This window comes from Bufo bufo, chromosome 11 (assembly GCF_905171765.1).
Source record: "Bufo bufo chromosome 11, aBufBuf1.1, whole genome shotgun sequence".
Classification (NCBI taxonomy): domain Eukaryota; kingdom Metazoa; phylum Chordata; class Amphibia; order Anura; family Bufonidae; genus Bufo; species Bufo bufo.
Window position 1 is genome coordinate 73358143 of NC_053399.1, and position 20847 is coordinate 73378989.

The 20847-nt window shown below is 40.3% G+C and overlaps 2 protein-coding genes across 3 annotated transcripts in view; both read left to right on the forward strand.

Moving 5' to 3' along the window:
* Window positions 1–20847, forward strand: part of LOC120981622 (NACHT, LRR and PYD domains-containing protein 3-like) — a 3400916-nt gene that overhangs the window by 1699918 nt on the left and 1680151 nt on the right. The window lies entirely within an intron of this gene.
* Window positions 1–20847, forward strand: part of LOC120981621 (antigen WC1.1-like) — a 214842-nt gene that overhangs the window by 17776 nt on the left and 176219 nt on the right. The window lies entirely within an intron of this gene.

Below are 20847 nucleotides of genomic sequence, written 5' to 3' on the forward strand. Positions count from 1 at the left end.
ACTGTGTCAAATATTCTATATTCTGCCCTTGGGTTTTTACGCCCCAGGTGCATTATCTTGCACTTATCCACATTAAATTCTGTATTCAGAATGCTATTATTTTCTCTTATAACCATGTTATAAGCAATTTTTTGTCACCTTACATCACAAAAAGTGTAATACCAAGCGAACAAAAAGTCATATTGTCACGGACCCTTCCATGACAGAGGTTAGAAGATCTGAGAGACTGGCGGCACATGAGGTTATCTGACAGTCTCTTTGCTTTCACTTGTTGCAGTGTTGTTGTTGGTAATGACCACACCTCTTATCCCAGGTGCTACCCTATTTAGTCTGGACTCACACTTCATATACCATGCGGTTTATATTATCTGCCTGGAGTTGGAAGAGCTGGTGTGTTGTTCTCTTCTGAGTTCCTGCTCATCCATTTTCTATTTAAGATAAGTGTACTTCGCTTGCATTTTGTTGTTCTCTATTGCTCGTTGTTTACTAGGCCTCAGGGAGATGCTGGTTCGTTCATCTGGGAAGGAACCAGCATCTCAGACCCTGTCACTACTCCTAGGGATTTTCAGGGTTACTAGGGCCTAGGTTTACGGTGTATGAATATTCCCACCTTCAGGGTCTATTCATACTGACAGGAGTCAGGGTTAGGTCTAGGGTTTCCTAGTTGGTCTCCCTTTCCCTTTCATTAGCCTTGAGGCCTAGTTCCTGGTTATTTTCCTTCTGTTGTCATTCTGGTGTTTATCCCCTCCCCTTACTTTATGACACATATGCACCGTAAAATAGTACCAACCAAACAGTCATCTCATACCGAAAAATAACAGTCACTCAAAAAATTTTAAAAAACTATGGCTTTCAGAATATGGAGACACAAAATAATATTTTTTTTCAAAAATGCTTTATTATGTAAAGCTGAAACAAACAACCCAAAAAATTTGACATTGTCACGTCCATAACAATCTCATCTATAAAAATAGCATATGATCTAACCTGTCAGATGAACATTGTAAATAACAAAAAATAGAAACGGTGCCAAAACAGATATTTTTTGATACCTTGCCTCACAAAAAGTGTAATATAGAGCAACCAAAAATCATATGTACCCAAAAATAGTACCAAAAAAATGCAACCTTATCCCGTAGTTTCCAAAATGGGGTCACTTTTTTGAGTTTCTACTCTAGGGGTGCATCAGGGGGTCTTGAAATGTGACATGGCAACTTAAAATTATCACAGTGAATTACATGCATCTCTGCCCTCCAAAAACCATATGGCATTCCTTTCCTTCTGCGCCCTGCCGTGTGCCCGTACAGCAGTTTACGACCACATATGGGGTGTTTCTGTAAACTACAGAATCAGGGTAATAAATATTGAGTTTTGTTTGGCTGTTAACACTTGCTTTATTACTGAAGAAAATGGATTTAAATGGAAAATCTGCCAAAAAGGTGAAATTTTACCTTAATTTTCTATTAATTCTTGTGGGACACCTAAAGGGTTAGCAACGTTTGTACAATCAGTTTTGAATACCTTGAGGGTGTAGTTTTTAAAATGGGTCTATTTATGGGTGGTTTCTATTATGTAAGCCCCACAAAGTGACTTCATAACTAAACTGGTCCTTAAAAAGTGGGTTTTAAAAAGTTTCAAAAAAATTTCAAGATTTGCTTTTACAATTGTAAGCCTTCTAATATCCCCAAAAAATAAAATGGCATTCACAAAACGATCCAGACATAAAGTAGACCTATGGGAAATGTAAAGTAATAACTATATTATATGAGGTATCACTCTCTGTTTTAAAAGCGGAGAAATAGAAATTTGGAAAGTTTTAAATTTTTCAATTTTTTTGGTAAATTTGGATTTTTTTAAAATAAAAATGAAAAATATTGACTGAAATTTACCATTATCATGAAGTACAATGTGTCATGAGAAAACATTCTCAGAATGGCTTGTATAAGTAAAAGCGTTCCAAAGTTATTACCACAAAAAGTGACACATGTCAAATTTCCAAAAAACTGTCTGGTCATTAAGGTGAAAAATGGCAGGGTCCTGAAGGGGTTAATGTCATCATGTTTGCCCACTGCCATGAAAGGGGTAATATGAAGGTCCCTCTGCTTCCATAGGATGCAGAGACAGCTGATTATAATGGTGAAGCAGGGAGCCCTCCGCTCCCCACTTCACCATTCTCCTCAGCTGCCCGTCCCCCACTTTCCACTAACCTCGTCATCGAGGGGGCTGTGGAGCTCTGAGGAGGAGTTGTTCTTTCAGCATCCTCCTCTGTCTGAAGTTGCTAAAGGACCTGTGATGACATCAGTAGGCAGAGTTTAGAAGTTGAAGGACCTGAGATAGTGAAGACCAGTTCATGAACAGGCGGGGCTTAGCAGTGGAGAGAATGCCCAGTGACTGATTCAATGTAAGAGGCTGAGATCCTGGGATATGCTGGGAGTTGTAGTTTTCCTGCTTGGAAGGAGGGAGTGGTTACTTGCCTAGAACTATAGCTTTGAAGGGAGGAGAGTGATGTTATCTACATGGAACTGAAGGGGGCTGGAGGGAGGGAATTATTCTATTTACATGGGACTGTATATTGGAGGAGGCTGTATTTAGAGATTTATGTACCATAATTTACATGGGACTGTACAGTACATTGGAATAGTCTGTAGATATATAGTAATGTTATGTACATGGGACTATATTTTGGAGGGGCTGAAAGGAGGGGAGCGATGTTATTTAGCCTATATGTAGTGTTGAGCGAACTTCTGTTTTCAAGTTCGGCGCAGAAGGTTCAGGTTATCTAAGAATTCTGTTACAGATTCTGTTATGATGGACCATAACAGCAGCAGAATCCATTACAGAATTCTTAGATAACCCGAACCTGAACCTTGTACGTGGAACCTGAAAACAGAAGTCCGTTTAACACTACATATATGCACATTGACGTGGAAAATGGCGGTGTGAGGGCAGTTTAACCCCTTCATGACGGCCATATGGCTATATACGTGCTATTTGCACATACCCCGTGCAGATAGCACGTATATAAACGTCATGGCAGCTCTTTAATCGAAGCGCTGCAAAGTGCTTGGATTAAAGCTTCTGCCCCTGCACTGTTGCTGTCACGGACAGTGTACAGTCCAGTAATCCCGGCAAGGGACCAATCAGAGTGGTCCCTTGTCGGCGATCGCTTCAATTGGTTAGTCTATGCAGACCAACCAATCGGATCGCAGCAGTGTAAAATTGCTGGTTTCAGGCTCTGATCTGCAGCGTAAGCTGATTTGTGCCCCAATCTGTGCCCCCTGATGTGTCCGGCCGTGTCCCTGATGTGTCCGTCCGTGCCCCTTCTGTGCAGGCTGTGCCCCTTCTGTGCTGGTTGTGCCCCTTCTGTTCTGGCCGTGCCTCCTCCTTTCTGACCCTGCGCCTGATGCGGTCACCCTGCTGTATTTGATGGCAGGATATTGCTGCTAGCTAGAATTTTGGTTAGTCAGACCTGGTTTGCTCGGCACACTCCAGATTTAAACACATGGATAAATCTAGTTAACAAGGTAAAAAACTACGAGCAAATTCTGTACAGGCAGAGAGATGGGGATGAGAAGTGGATTAAGATATGGGGCGGCTGGAAGACTTGACTGGTTGTAATAATTTATAAAACTTTATTTATTTATTCATTTATAGTGTTGATCACGAATATTCGAATTGCGAATTTTAATCGCGAATATCGGCACTTCAAGAATTTGCGAATATTTAGAATATTGCAAAATATATTTGTAATCGCGAATATTAAATTTTTTTAAAAATACCAGTTCTTGCGGTTTTTTTATGCAAATATTTTATGCGGATTTTCGCAATCAAGAAAATGATGCCTGGAGATCATGAATTCGCGAATTCTCGAATATATAGCGAATATTCACCCAAATATTCGCAAAATATTACGAATTCGAATATTGCCCCTGCCGCTCATCACTATGTGCTATTTGCATTTGGAATCTGTTGCTGTCAACTCTCAAGATGAGATCCAAAGAGCTGTCACTATCAGTGAAGCAAGCCATCATTAGGCTGAAAAAAACACAATAAACCCATCAGAAAGATAGCAAAAACATTAGGCCTGGCCAAAACAACTGTTTGGAACATTCTTAAAAAGAAGGAATGCACCGGTGAGCTCATCAACACCAAAAGACCCGGAAGACCACAGAAAACAACTGTGGTGGATGACCGAAGAATTCTTTCCCTGGTGAAGAAAACACCCTTCACAACAGTTGGCCAGATCAAGAACACTCTCCAGGAGGTAGGTGTATGTGTGTCAAAGTCAACAATCAAGAGAAGACTTCACCAGAGTGAATACTGGGGGTTCACCACAAGATGTAAACCATTGGTGAGCCTCAAAAACAGGAAGGCCAGATTAGAGTTTGCCAAACGACATCTAAAAAAGCCTTCACAGTTCTGGAACAACATCCTATGGACAGATGAGACCAAGATCAATTTGTACCAGAGTGATGGGACGAGAAGAGTATGGAGAAGGAAAGTAACTGCTCATGATCCTAAGCATACCACCTCATCGGTGAAGCATGGTGGTGGTAGTGTCATGGCGTGGGCATTTATGGCTGCCAATGGAACTAGTTCTCTTGTATTTATTGATGACGTGACTGCTGACAAAAGCAGCAGGATGAATTGTGAAGTGTTTCAGGCAATATTATCTGCTCATATTCAGCCAAATGCTTCAGAACTCATTGGACGGCGCTTCATGGACATGGACAATGACCCAAAGCATACTGCAAAAGCAACCAAAGAGTTTTTTAAGGGAAAGAAGTGGAATGTTATGCAATGGCCAAGTCAATCACCTGACCTGAATCCAATTGAGCATGCATTTCACTTGCTGAAGACAAAACTGAAGGGAAAATGCCCCAAGAACAAGCAGGAACTGAAGACAGTTGCAGTAGAGGCCTGGCAGAGCATCACCAGGGATGAAACCCAGTGGCTGGTGATGTCTATGCGTTCCAGACTTCAGGCTGTAATCGACTGCAAAGGATTTGCAATCAAGTATTAAAAAGGGAAAGTTTGATTTATGATTATTATTATGTCCCATTACTTTTGGTCCCTTAACAAGTGGGAGGCACATATGCAAACTGTTGTAATTCCTACAGCGTTCACCTGATTTGGATGTAAATACCCTCAAATTAAAGCTGACAGTCTGCTGTTAGAGCACATCTTGTTCATTTCATTTCAAATCCATTGTGGTGGTGTATAGAGGCAAAAATGTTAGAATTGTGTCCATGTCCTAATATTTATGGACCTGACTGTAGATAGATAGATAGATATATAGATAGGCAGACAGACACAGGTCCAATATAACAGCACTTCTAATAGATAAAGTTGGGTGCCAGCAACAAGGTCCTATATAAAGAGGTCCAATTAATAAAAAAGTCACAGCGCTCCAAAATTAGAGCAACAATAGTAGTGTTTATTTCTCACCATCCATACGCTTTAGTTCTGTCCTCAGAGCCTTTCTCAAAGTGCAGTAGACTGTGTCCATATTATATAGCAAGTATGTCAATGAGATAATTAAAATTATTAACCTCTTTTCACCCAGCACCATACATATACAGTGCTGGTCTGGTCTGCGTGCATTGGGCGCCATAGCCATAGCTGCTGGGTGCCTGTTGTTTTAAACAGCAGACACCCAGGGCTAATGTAAGTGATAGCACACATTTATCCCCTCAGATATTGCAGTCAAATGTGCAGACGACGTTTGGAAGATAAAAAAAATAAAATCAGTAACGCATGCTCATGGGTCTGCAAGTGCACCCCTAGTGGTGATCAGGGGAGCTGGAGGTGTGTGCGGCAGCTCCGATCTGCCTGAATGATCTGAGTCTGCTGTATATAGGGTCGTATGGAGGTACTTCCAGTGGCAGGGCTATATAGGAACATAGTGTAATTCTCATAAACTCCAATGCTAATGAATAAGGGCTATGAGAGCAGAAATCTAATGACTGCAAACAAAAAATATATATTTTTAAAAACAAAAAAAAATCTAATTGCCCCCTTTCCCCAAAATAAATCAAAATAGATGAGCAAAAAAAAAAAAAAATTACATCATGGGCATCACCGTATACAAAAATGCCCATACCACTAAAATATAAAAATATTTATGCCATACAGAGAAACTTAAAAAAAAGTGGACGATTTGTCATTTTTTTGAGTCGCTTCATGTCCATCAAAAAAAGAAGAGAAAGTAATTACAAAGTCATACACACTCCAAAATGGTATCAATGAAAAGTGCAGATCGCCCCCCAAAAAATGATCCCCCACACGGCTCCGTAAACAAAAACTTATAGGGGTCAGGATACAGTATGTTTTTTTAAATTATTTTTAATATTAAAACGCAAGAAAAACTATCCAAATGTGATATCGCATTAATTGTACTGACCTGGAGAATGAAGGTAACGTAAAAACCAAAAAACAAAACCCATAAAACTGTGGCGGAATTTTTTATTTTTTTTCCAATTTCACCCTATTTGAATTTTTTCTAACTTCCCACTACATCAAAGGCATTTGAAAATACAACTTGTCCTAAAAAAAAACAAGCCCTTTTATGGCTATGTGAACGGAAAAATAAAATAATTATGTCCCCGGAAAGGCAGGGAGTGAATGAAAAGTAAAAACGCAAAAAATGAAAAACCATCTGGGGGTGAAGGGGATAATTTTAAAATAATACACATATTTAAAATCAAACCATACAATAGTGATACACAGTTACCATAGTGCATATGCAGCAGATTAATGCCCAGTAGTATATAGAATGATGCGTTCTTTCCGTTACTGATTTGAGATGTCACTATGATAATAAATCTAAATTTTCATTTAATCCCAACTGGTCAATACTCTAAAAACAATAGGACTTCTAGAGGAACACACGTACAGCTTAAGGGGGCATTCACACAACCATATTTTCGGTGTGTATCTTAATGGGGCCGCAAAGATGCAGACAGTAGACCATGCACTGTCCACATCCGTAAGTCTATTTGGCAGCCCCGCAAAAAAAATAGAACACATGTCCTATTCCTGTCCATTTTGCGGACAAGAATAGGCATTTCTAACAAATGTGTGGGATGCACACGGCCGCTATCAGAATACGGTCGTGTGAATTGTCCAAAGGACTGGATACATCTATGGACAAGTAACGGTCTGTTTAATATCTCAGTGAGGTTGAGGAGACCTAGAGGCCAATATGGCAAATGTATTTAGGTGGAAAAGTGAACTGTATCTCTAATGTAGGATTTATCTTCTGCAGTATTTCCTCTGTCCTTAATCAGGATGATCATTATTTTGTCCTCTAGTAGAAGAGTCAGTCGTGTATCTGATATATGATCTAACTCCTGCAGCATCGCCATGTTGAGATTAATGATGAGCGGGAGGTGCCATATTCGATTTCGCAATATTTCGCAAATATTTAATTGAATATTCTTCTTATATTCGTCAAATTCTAATATTTGTCATTATTCTATTTATCGCGAATAATATGCAATTTAATTATTTGTGTATTGCGATTTTTTTTCTTAACTGTATAAGGCAACTTTCCTATTGGTCGGCTATGGCTAATATGTGTATTTTACGAATATTCGCTATATTGCTATATATTCTTGTTTTATAATATGACGAATATTCTAAAAAACTAAGTTATAGGAATATAGCGAATATTCGTAAAATACACATATAGACTGCAATTTTGCTAATATAGAGGTATAGTATTTTTTTAATAGTGTACATTTTTTCCAAATATGAAGTTCAGAAGAGACAAAAAAAAATTAGACTATAAAAAAAAAGATTATAGCACTATATTAGCTAAATTACAGTCTGTGTATTTTACGAATATTCGCTATATTGCTATATATTCTTGTTTTATAATATGACGAATATTCTAAAAAACAAAGTTATAGCAATATAGCGAATATTCGTAAAGTACACAGACTGTAATTTAGCTAGTATAGTGCTATAATCTTTTTTTTTTATAGTCTAATTTTTTTTTGTCTCTTCTGAACTTCATATTTGGAAAAAATGTACACTATTAAAAAAAAATACTATACCTCTATATTAGCTAAATTACAGTCTATATATGTATTTTACGAATATTCGCTATATTGCTATAATTTTGTTTTTTAGAATATGACGAATATTCTGAAAAACAAAGTTAGAGCAATATAGCGAATATATTCGTTATTTAGAATATTTGTATTTTTTTTTTTTCAATCTGTATTGTTATTCCGACTATGGCATACTCCTCCCCGACAAGCATCCCCGTCACCATGGGAATGCCTGTGGGTTAGAATATACCATCGGATCTGAGTTTTCATGATCTCAGGGAAAACTCAGATCCAATGGTATTTTCTAACCCACAGGCGTTCCCATGGTGGCGGGGACGCTTGTCAGGAAGAAGTATGCGAACAACTGTACAGATTGGGAAAAAAAGGCGAATATTCTAAATAACGAATATATTCACTATATTGCTATATATTCGTTTTTTAGAATATTCGTCATTTTTTTCCCATATGAAAACATGATTCCTTCCTGCTTATGTTGCATGTGGGCCAATGACTCATTGACCCACAAGAATAAATCAGGGAGGAATTATGTTTTCAGATGTTAAAAAATGACGAATATTCGATATAGCGAATATATAGCACTATATTCGAAATATTCGTGAATTAGCGAATTTGCAATATTTGCGATTAATATTCGCTATTTGAATATTCGCGCTCAACACTAGTTGAGATAGGGTCTTGCTCTTTGTCCCCTTGAGGAAGTTTCCAAATGCATGGTAGAACTTAAAGGGAATCTGTCATGTAAGACAAGTAGAGAACACCTGTCGCTGACTCTACATCAGAAATATGTATGTTGATACTCTCCCCAGTTCCCCTGCTATGAGTCCACAAACCGACCATAGTATAAAGGGGACTTCTCCTAGAGCCCTCTACATTATGTTCACATGAACAGGAGTCCTCTCTGTGGGTGGGGGGGGGGGGTGGTCGGGGAGTATCAACATACTGATCTGGAGCCAGCGTCAGGTGTTCTATACATATTTTATTGTAATTTTTAGAACTTGCCGGAGGTGACTTTAGGTGACTTGCCGGAGCTTTAAGCTACTCAGCTAGAGACCTATCTCTTCTATGGAGATCTAGCTGCTTGGCAAGCTGGTGATTTATTTATTACTATTAGATGATTTTAGGTGGTAGTTATTCATTTTTTGCTATAACGTATGTGTAATTTCTGCAGAGAGCTATTCCGATGTACAATATCACTTTCCTCATTTTTAGCACTGCTTTGAATTTTCTAATTTTCTAATACTGAGTTGATTGCTCTTCCCTCTTTAGTAGTTTTAAAATGAAGATGCATGGTGGATCGCTTTAGACATCGGCTTATTCGCAAGTACTGTCCCCTATAGATAAGCCTCTAAGACAGTGGTTCTCAACCTTTCTAAAGCCGTGACCCCTTAATACAGTTCCTCATGTTGTGGTGACCCCCAACCATTACATTTTTTCCTTGCTACGTCATAACTAATTTTGCTACTGTTATGATGACCCACCAAAAACACTCACAGACACCAATACACCAAATGTTAATTCAAATACACAAGTATTCATTCATAACCACAGAACTTTAGCATAAATACAAAATATTTGTAAACCAAATAAATAACTTTAAAATAAATAATAAACAACAAATACCCCCTAAAAAATAAATCAGTGGTGCGCACAGTACCCCTCAAATAAATAACTCAGTGGTGCTCACAGTACCCCCCCAAAAAATAAAAAATAAATCAGTGGTGCTCAGGGTACCCCTCAAATAAATAAATCAGTGGTGCTTCAAGTCCCCCCCAAATAAATAAATCAGAAGTGCTCAGGGTCCCTCAAATAAATAAATCAGCGGGGCTTCAGGTCTCCCCCAAATAAATAAATCAGCGGTGCTCAGGGTGCCCCCAAATAAATAAATCAGTGGTGCATCAGGTTTCCCCAAAATAAATAAATCAATGGTGCTCAGGGTCCCCCAAATAAATAAATCAGAAGTGCTCAGGGTCCCCCAAATAAATAAATCAGCGGGGCTTCAGATCTCCCCCAAATAAATAAATCAGCTGTGCTCAGGGTCCCCCAAATAAATAAATCAGCGGTGCTTCATGTCCCCCCAAATAAATTAAGCCTTGCTCAGCCAAATAATTAAAATAAAATTAGCCAGGCTCAGCCAGGCTCAATTAAATCATTGGTGGCAGTGGTGCTCAGCGGCGGTGTCATTAACGAAAAAACTCGGACCTCAGCAGACAGGCAGCCCGACTTACCCGTCCAGACGTCAGGCTCCTTCAAGCACAGGCAGTGATAGGACATCACTTCCTGTGCGCGAGGATAAGGGGCCGCTGCCATTGTGCGGGCGACCCACAATAGGAAGCCTCAGGCGACCCCCCGGAAAGGGCCGATCGACTCCCAAAGGGGTCGCGACCCCTAGGTTGAGAACCGCTGCTCTAAGACATTTAGCAAGTTGCAGAAACATACAGTAGCTCTGAAGGGCAGCTCTAGACCTAAAGCTGGGACTTAGGGCAGCGCCATAACATTATTTATATCTGTAATAGATTAGTTTAAAGATTAGTTTCATGTGTTAGTTGCTTTAACCACCTCAGCCCCCCTAGCTTAAACACCCTTAATGACCAGGCCACTTTTTACACTTCTGCACTACACTACTTTCACGGTTTATTGCTCGGTCATGCAACTTACCACCCAAATGAATTTTACCTCCTTTTCTTCTCACTAATAGAGCTTTCATTTGGTGGTATTTCATTGCTCCTGACATTTTTACTTTTTTTGTTATTAATCGAAATTTAACGATTTTTTTTGCAAAAAAATGACATTTTTCACTTTCAGTTGTAAAATTTTGCAAAAAAAAACGACATCCATATATAAATTTTTCTCTAAATTTATTGTTCTACATGTCTTTGATAAAAAAAAAATGTTTGGGTAAAAAAAAAATGGTTTGGGTAAAAGTTATAGCGTTTACAAACTATGGTACAAAAATGTGAATTTCCGCTTTTTGAAGCAGCTCTGACTTTCTGAGCACCTGTCATGTTTCCTGAGGTTCTACAATGGCCATACAGTACAAACACCCCACAAATGAACCCATTTCGGAAAGTAGACACCCTAAGGTATTCGCTGATGGGCATAGTGAGTTCATAGAACTTTTTATTTTTTGTCACAAGTTAGTGGAAAATGATTATTTATTATTATTTTTTTCTTTTTTCTTTTTTACAAAGTCTCATATTCCACTAACTTGTGACAAAAAATTAAAATTTCAATGAACTCACTATGCCCATCACGAAATACCTTAGGGTGTCTTCTTTCCAAAATGGGGTCACTTGTGGGGTAGTTATACTGCCCTGGCATTTTAGGGGCCCAAATGCGTGCGAAGTAGTTTGAAATCAAAATCAGTAAAAAATGGCCGGTGAAATCCGAAAGGTGCTCTTTGGAATGTGGGCCCCTTTGCCCACCTAGGCTGCAAAAAAGTGTCACACATGTGGTATTGCCGTACTCAGGAGAAGTTGGGCAATGTGTTTTGGCGTGTCATTTTACATATACCCTTGCTGGGTGAGATAGATATCTCGGTCAAATGCCAACTTTGTATAAAAAAATGGGAAAAGTTGTCTTTTGCCAAGATATTTCTCTCACCCAGCATGGGTATATGTAAAATGACACCCCAAAACACATTGCCCAACTTCTCCTGAGTACGGCGATACCAGATGTGTGACACTTTTTAGCAGCCTAGATGCGCAAAGGGGCCCACATTCCTTTTATGAGGGCATTTTTAGACATTTGGATCCCAGATTTCTTCTCACGCTTTAGGGCCCCTAAAATGCCAGGGCAGTATAAATACCCCACATGTGACCCCATTTTGGAAAGAAGACACCCCAAGGTATTCAATGAGGGGCATGGCGAGTTCATCGAATTTTTTTTTTTTTGGCACAAGTTAGCGGAAATAGATTTTTTTCTTTCTCACAAAGTCTCCCTTTTCCGCTAACTTGGGACAAAAATTTCAATCTTTCAAGGACTCAATATGCCCCTCACGGAATACCTTGGGGTGTCTTCTTTCCGAAATGGGGTCACATGGGGGGGGGTATTTATACTGCCCTGGCATTCTAGGGGCCCTAAAGCGTGAGAAGAAGTCTGGAATATAAATGTCTAAAAAAATTTACGCATTTGGATTCCGTGAGGGGTATGGTGAGTTCAAGTGAGATTTTATTTTTTGACACAAGTTAGTGGAATATGAGACTTTGTAAGAAAAAAAATATATAATAATTCCGCCCAAAAAATGTCTGAATGGAGCCTTACAGGGGGGTGATTAATGACAGGGGGGTGATCAATGACAGGGGGGTGATCAGGGAGTCTATATGGGGTGATCACCCCCCTGTCATTGATCACCCCCCAATAAGGCTCCATTCAGATGTCCGTATGTGTTTTGCGGATCCGATCCATGTATCCGTGGATCAGTAAAAAACATACGGACATCTGAATGGAGCCTTACAGGGGGGTGATCAATGACAGGGGGGTGATCAGGGAGTCTATATGGGGTGATCACCCCCCTGTCATTGATCACCCCCCTATAAGGCTCCATTCAGATGTCCGTATGTGTTTTGCGGATCCGATCCATGTATCCGTGGATCCGTAAAAAACATACGGACATCTGAATGGAGCCCTACAGGTGGGTGATCAATGACAGGGGGGTGATCAATGACAGGGGGGTGATCAGGGAGTCTATATGGGGTGATCACCCCCCTGTCATTGATCACCCCACTGTAAGGCTCCATTCAGACGTCCGTATGTGTTTTGCGGATCCGATCCATGTATCAGTGGATCCGTAGAAATCATACGGACGTCTGAATGGAGCCTTACAAGGGGGTGACCAATGACAGGGGAGTGATCAGGGAGTCTATTATGGGTAATCACCCCCCTGTAAGGCTCCATTCAGACGCCTGTATGTGTTTTGCGGATCCGATCCATGTATCCGTGGATCCGTAAAAAAACATACAGACATCTGAATGCAGCCTTACAGGGGGGTGATCAATGACAGGGGGGTGATCAGGGAGTCTATATGGTGTGATCACCCCCCTGTCATTGATCACCCCCCTATAAGGCTCAATTCAGATGTCCGTATGTGTTTTGCGGATCCGATCCATGTATCCGTGGATCCGATGATCCGTAAAAAACATACGGACATCTGAATGGAGCCTTACAGGGGGGTGTTCAATGACAGGGGGGTGATCAATGACAGGGGGGTGATCAGGGAGTCTATATGGGGTGATCACCCCCCTGTCATTGATCACCCCCCTATAAGGCTCCATTCAGATGTCCGTATGTGTTTTGCGGATCCGATCCATGTATCCGTGGATCCGTAAAAAACATACGGACATCTGAATGCAGCCTTACAGGGGGATGATCAATGACAGGGGGGTGATCAATGACAGGGGGGTGATCAATGACAGGGGGGTGATCAGGGAGTCTATATGGGGTGATCAGGGGTGATCAGGGGTTAATAAGGGGTTAATAAGTGACAGGGGTGGTGTAGTGTAGTGGTGTTTGGTGCTACTTATTACTGAGCTGCCTGTGTCCTCTGGTGGTCGATCCAAACAAAAGGGACCACCAGAGGACCAGGTAGCAGGTATATTAGACGCTGTTATCAAAACAGCGTCTAATATACCTGTTAGGGGTTTAAAAAAATCGCATCTCCAGCCTGCCAGCGAACGATCGCCGCTGGCAGGCTGGAGATCCACTCGCTTACCTTCCGATCCTGTGAACGCGCGTGCCTGTGTGCGCGCATTCACAGGAAATCTTGCGTCTTGCGAGATGACGCATATATGCGTGACTGTGCGCAGGGCTGCCGCCTCCGGAACGTGATCCTGCGTTAGACGGTCCGGAGGCGGTTAATTTCTTTTTTTTGGTGTTCAAGTAGTGTGTGTAGTTTTAAGCATTTTCAGTGGAAACTAAACCCAACTCCTTTCCTCCTACGCTTCATAGGTCACATGCACTAGCATTGAATGGGGAGAGGAAGAGGGAGGGCAAAACATGGCTGCCTCCTTTAAGAAGTATACACTGCTTTTCTATTTTATTTTTAAAGTTTTGAAATTGTACATGGAGATGAAACAGGAAAGTAGGATATAATTGTCCATCTTGGGACAAATGATCTGACTTGCAATGAGGTTTCAAAGGTGAAGGAAGCTTTTCACACACTTGGAAATGATATACGGGAGGTTGCATCAACTGTTTTATTCTCTGCAGTTTTGCCTGTGCATAACCTTCAGCATGGCTGGAAGATGCACATTAAGGAATTCAATGTATGGCTTGGTGAATGGTGTCTGAAACAAGGGTTTGGCTTTGTGTCTCATGTTAGCTCTCGTTGGAATGGAAAAGAACTGTACAAGAAAGATGGTTTGCATCTTTCTCTCAAGTGAACGAATGTCCTCAATGAACAGTTCAAAGTATTTGCTAAGGAGCATTTAAACTAGGAAAGGGGGGCAAAAGAGTGATAATCCAGCAGTCCGACTGCCCTCCGGAACAATGCCAGAAGATGCCAGTAGCAAATAGGTTAAGAAATGACAAGCTCACAGTCTTGTCTACAAATGCTCGCAGTTTAGGGTGATCATGAACTTGAGTCTATAATGGCATCTGAGAATATAGATTTAGTGGCTGTTACTGAGACATGGTTCAATAGGAGTTATGACTGGGATATAACAATACCAGGGTTCTCTCTATATAGGAAAGACAGAGAAGGCAAGAAAGGGGGAGGAGTGGCCCTGTATGTGAAAGATAGCATAAAATCTATTTTAATACAAGTTAGCAAGACCAATTTAGAGTCAGTTTGGGTTACCTTGCAGCTTGATAATCATAAGGTAACTCGTGTAGGTGTGATATATAGACCACCTAGCCAAGTCAAAGAATTAGATCTACTAGTGTAGGAAATAGCTAAAATGACATTGAAAGGGGAAGTTATCATTATGGGAGACTTTAATCCTTCTGATGTAAACTGGAAAACCAAAATATCTAGTTCTGCCAGGAGTACAGATATTCTAAATTCCCTACTGGGATTATCTCTACAGCAAGTAGTTGAGGAGCCAACCCGGAAGGAGGCCATTTTAGATTTAGTATTCACAAATGGGAATTTGGTATCTGATATTACTGTAGGGGAAAGCTTGGGAGTCACACCACATAAAAACCAAAGTTTCGAGATTTTAGAAAAACTGACTTTTCTAAAATTAGATTAGTGGTATACGAGTTCCTATCAGATTGGAACAGTTTCAATGGAGTCCAGGAGAAATGGGACTACTTAAAAGTGGCACAGATAATTGCATTAGGCTTGTCAGTGAAAGCAAAAAAAGAAATTATAAAAAAAAAAAAAACAGGATGACAGGCAAATTTATAAGATTAGGCAGAGAGAGGCCGAACAAGTTATAAGAGCTTCTAAAGCACAGGCAGAAGAGAAATTAGCTCAGGCAGTGAAAAAAGGCGATAAGACATTCTTCAGATACATAAATGAAAAAAGGAAACTAAAACAAGGAATTACCAAATTAAAAACAAAAGAAGGAAGGTATATGGAAGAAGATAAAGAACTAGCTGACTGCCTCAATGAATACCGTATATACTCGAGTATAAGCCGACCCGAGTATAAGCCGAGCCCCTAATTTTACCCCCAAAAAATGTGAAAAATGATTGACTCGAGTATAAGACTAGGGTGGGAAATGCAGCTATAATGCAGAGTGTATGTGTATATAATGCACACACTCTACATTATATACACACATCTGCAAGAGGGTGACTCCCTGTATTTAATGCAGAGTGTGTGCATTATATACACACACACACTCTGCATTAAATACAGGGAGCCATCCACAGATCTCCCCCTAAACAGTGCCATCCACAGATCTCCCCCCTAAACAGTGCCATCCACAGATCCCCCCTAAACAGTGCCATCCACAGATCCCCCCTAAACAGTGCCATCCACAGATCCCCCCTCCCCTAAACAGTGCCATGATGGCACTGTTTAGGGGAGGGGGGATCTGTGGATGGCACTGTAGGGGGATCTGTGGATGGCACTGCCATCCACAGATCCCCCTACAGTGCCATCCACAGATCCCCCTACAGTGCCATCCACAGATCCCTCTCTCCGACGCTCACAGCAGTATATTTAAACTAATCAGTAACCTTTAACTTTGGATATCTTACTTTGTCTTTGCTTCGGTAATACAGGCAGTGCGGGGAGCGGCGCTCACTCACTGACATCACGCGCCTGCTCCCACTAGGCGGCGCAGGCGCGTGACGTCAGTGAGTGAGCGCCGCCCCCCGCACTGCTTGCTATTACCGGAGCTAAGACCTAGACTCGATTATAAGACGAGGAGGCTTTTTGAGCACAAAAATATGTGCCAAAAAACTCGTCTTATACTCGAGTATATACGGTACTTCTGTTCAGTTTTTACAAAGGAAAATGAAGGAAAAGGACCTCAGTTAGGAAGGAAGACTAATGAATCTTTTGATGCATGTGTCTTTACAGAAGTAGAGGTTCTAAGTCAGCTGTCTAAAATTAATACAAATAAGTCACAGGGGCCTGATGGGATACACCCAAAGCTATTAAAAGAGCTTAGCGGTGAACTAGCAAAACCATTAACAGATTTATTTAACCAATCACTGGTAACAGGAGTCGTCCCAGAAGATTGGAAATTAGCAAATGTGGTGCCCATTCACAAGATAGGTAGTAGGGAGGAATCGGGCAACTATAGGCCAGTAAGCCTGACATCAATAGTGGGAAAATTTATGGAAACCATACTTAAGGAGAGGATTCTGGAACATCTAAAATCCCATGGATTGAAAGATGAAAAACAGCATGGGTTTACTTTAGGGAGATCATGTCAAACTAATCTAATAGATTTTTTTGATTGGGTGACTAAAATAATAGATGGAGGAGGTGCAGTAGACATTGCTTATCTAGACTTTAGTAAGGCTTTTGATACTGTCCCACATAGAAGGCTTATTAATAAATTGTAGTCTTTGTGCTTGGACTCCCATATTGTTGAATGGATTAGGCAGCGGCTGAGGGACAGACAACAGAGGGTTGTAGTCAATGAAGTATATTCAGACCATGGTCTTGTTACCAGTGGGGTACCTCAGGGATCTGTTCTGGGACCCATATTGTTTATTATCTTTATCAGCAAAATTGCAGAAGGCCTCGATGGTAAGGTGTGTCTTTTTGCTGATGACACAAAGATTTGTAACAGGGTTGATGTTCCTGGAGGGATACACCAAATGGAAAAGGATTTAGGAAAACTAGAGGAATGGTCAAAAATCTGGCAACTAAAATGTAATGTTGATAAGTGCAAGATAATACACCTGGGGTGTAAAAACCCAAGAGCAGAATATAAAATCAGTGATACAGTCCTAACCTCAGTATCTGAGGAAAGGGATTTAGGGGTCATTAATTCAGAAGACTTAAAGGTAGGCAGACAATGTCATAGAGCAGCAGGAAATGCTAGCAGAATGCTTGGGTGTATAGGGAGAGGCATTACCAGTAGAAAGAGGGAGGTGCTCATGCCGCTCTACAGAGCACTAGTGAGACCTCATTTGGAGTATTGTGCTCAGTACTGGAGACCATATCTCCAGAAGGATATTGATACTTTGGAGAGAGTTCATAGAAGAGCTACTAAACTAGTACATGGACTGCAGGATAAAACTTACCAGGAAAGATTAAAGGATCTTAACATGTATAGCTTGGAATAAAGACGAGACAGAGGGGATATAATAGAAACTTTTAAATACATAAAGGGAATCAACAAGGTAAAAGAGGAGCGAATATTTAAAAGTAGAAAAACTGCTACAAGAGGACATACAGTGGGATGCGAAAGTTTGGGCAACCTTGTTAATCGTCATGATTTTCCTGTATAAATCGTTCGTTGTTACGATGAAAAATGTCATTTAAATATATCATATAGGAGACACACACAGTGATATTTGAGAAGTGAAATGAAGTTTATTGGATTTACAGAAAGTGTGCTATAATTGTTTAAACAAAATTAGGCAGGTGCATAAATTTGGGCACCACAAAAAAAAGAAATGAAATCAATATTTAGTAGATCCTCCTTTTGCAGAAATTACAGCCTCTAAACGCTTCCTGTAGGTTCCAATGAGAGTCTGGATTCTGGTTGAAGGTATTTTGGACCATTCCTCTTTACAAAACATCTTTAGTTCATTCAGGTTTGATGGCTTCCGAGCATGGACAGCTCTCTTTAAGTCACACCACAGATTTTCAATTATATTCAAGTCTGGGGACTGAGATGGCCATTCCAGAATGTTGTACTTGTTCCTCTGCATAAATGCCTTAGTGGATTTTGAGCAGTGTTTAGGGTTGTTGTCTTGTTGAAAGATCCAGCCCCGGCGCAGCTTCAGCTTTGTCACTGATTCCTGGACATTGGTCTCCAGAATCTGCTGATACTGAGTGGAATCCATGCGTTCCTCAACTTTGACAAGATTCCCAGTCCCTGCACTGGCCACACAGCCCGATAGCATGATGGAACCACCACCATATTTTACTGTAGGTAGCAGGTGTTTTTCTTGGAATGCTGTGTTCTTTTTCCTCCGGGCATAACGCCCCTTGTTATGGCCAAATAACTCAATTTTAGTTTCATCAGTCCACAGCACCTTATTCCAAAATGAAGCTGGCTTGTCCAAATGTGCTTTAGCCGACCTCAAGCGGCACTTTTTGTGCTGTGGGCGGAGAAAAGGCTTCCTCTGCATCACTCTCGCATACAGCATCTCCTTGTGTAAAGTGCGCCGAATGGTTGAACAATGCACAGTGACTCCATCTGCAGCAAGATGATGTTGTAGGTCTTTGGTGCTGGTCTGTGGGTTGACTCTGACTGTTCTCACCATTCGTCGCTTCTGTCTATTCGAGATTTTTCTTGGTCTGCCACTTCGAGCAGTGGTCTTCCATTTCCTCAATATGTTCCTAACTGTGGAAACAGACAGCTGAAATCTCTGAGACAGCTTTCTGTATCCTTCCCCTAAACCATGATGGTGAACAATCTTTGTCTTCAGGTCATTTGAGAGTTGTTTTGAGACCCCCATGTTGCTACTCTTCAGAGAAAATAAAAAGAGGAGTTAAACTTACAATTGACCCCCTTAAATACTCTTTTTCATAATTGGATTCACCTGTGTATGTAGGTCAGGGGTCACTGAGCTTACCAAGCCAATTTGAGTTCCAATAATTAGTTCTAAAGGTTTTGGAATCAATAAAATGACAACAGTGCCCAAATTTATGCACCTGCCTAATTTTGTTTAAACAATTATAGCACACTTTCTGTAAATCCAATAAACTTCATTTAACTTCTCAAATATTACTGTGTGTGTCTCCTATATGATATATTTAACTGACATGTTCTCCTCTGTACTTTTTCTAACTCCAGGGCATCCTTTTTATGGACTGGTGCCCAAAACTGAACCGCACATTCCAGTTGAGGCCGCACCAACGCTTTGTATAGTAGCAATATTAAATCCCTGTCCCGCAAGTCCATGCCTCTTAATACAAGACTAAATTCTGTTGGATTTAGAGGCAGCTGAATGGCATTGCATGCTGTTATTTAGTCTATGATTTACTAATACACCCAGATCCTTTCCAACAAGTGACTCTCACAGTTTTACTCCCCCTAGGGCATATGCTGCATGAAGATTATTAGCCCCCAAGTGAATAACTTTACATTTATCTATATTGAACTTTATTTGCCAAGTGGAGGCCCAAAAAGTTTACGAGCAATTTTCTAAATTTTGAAGAAAATCTACAAAATCTTTTTTTTTTTAGACCATTTCAGTTCTGAAGTACAGTAATTTGGAGGGGTCAGTATATCAAAAATTCTATAAAGCATAATACTTTAAAAACTCCACCCCTCAAACTATTCAAATCAGCAGCTAGGCAGTTTGTTAACCATTTAGGTGTTTTTTTTTTCCAGTAATTGACACAAAATGGAGATAACATTTGAAAATGTTCTATATGAATCTACTTAAGACAGCAAGAGTTTACAGATATTACCCTGATTCTGATTCTGCAGTTTCTATAAATATCCAATAAGTGCTCCTTGTCTGCTAATATTCAATAACCTTTCTATACAGTTTTGTCATGTAAAAACTCTTTTGCATAAACATGGGCTCATGGGAAAGACATGCAAATGAGCAGAATCTGCCTTGTATTTCAGCTGTCATAAGACTATGAAAACCAATAGAGGGTGCTATTGATATATGAACAGCACCCTCTATTGGTTTCACAGTCTTAAGACGAGACAAATATTCTTGTCAGAAGACTATGAAACCAATAGAGGGCGCTGTTCATAAGTCAATAGTGCCCTTTATTGGTTTCATAGTCTTCTGACAAGAATATTAGACTGATTCTTATGACAAGCTTATTAGTGTAGCCTTTTGCATGGAAAATTTGCGATTAATATATTTGCGATTAGAATATTTGTGATCTACACTAGGATGATATCTGACAGTGGGAAAGCTGGGTAATAACTCAGTGATAAAATCTGACACTGGAAATGCTGGGTAATAACTCAGTGTTGATCGCAAGTTATTACCCAGCTTTCCCAGTGTCAGATATCATCCTAGTGTAGATCGTGACTATTCTAATCGCGAATATTCTAATTGCGAATTTTCCATGCAAAAGGCTACAGTAATAAGCTTGTCATAAGAATCAGTCTAATATTATTGTCAGAAGACTATGAAACCAATAGAGGGCGCTATTGAGTTATGAACAGCGCCCTCTATTGGTTTCATAGTCTTCTGACAAGAATATTTGTCTCGTCATAAGACT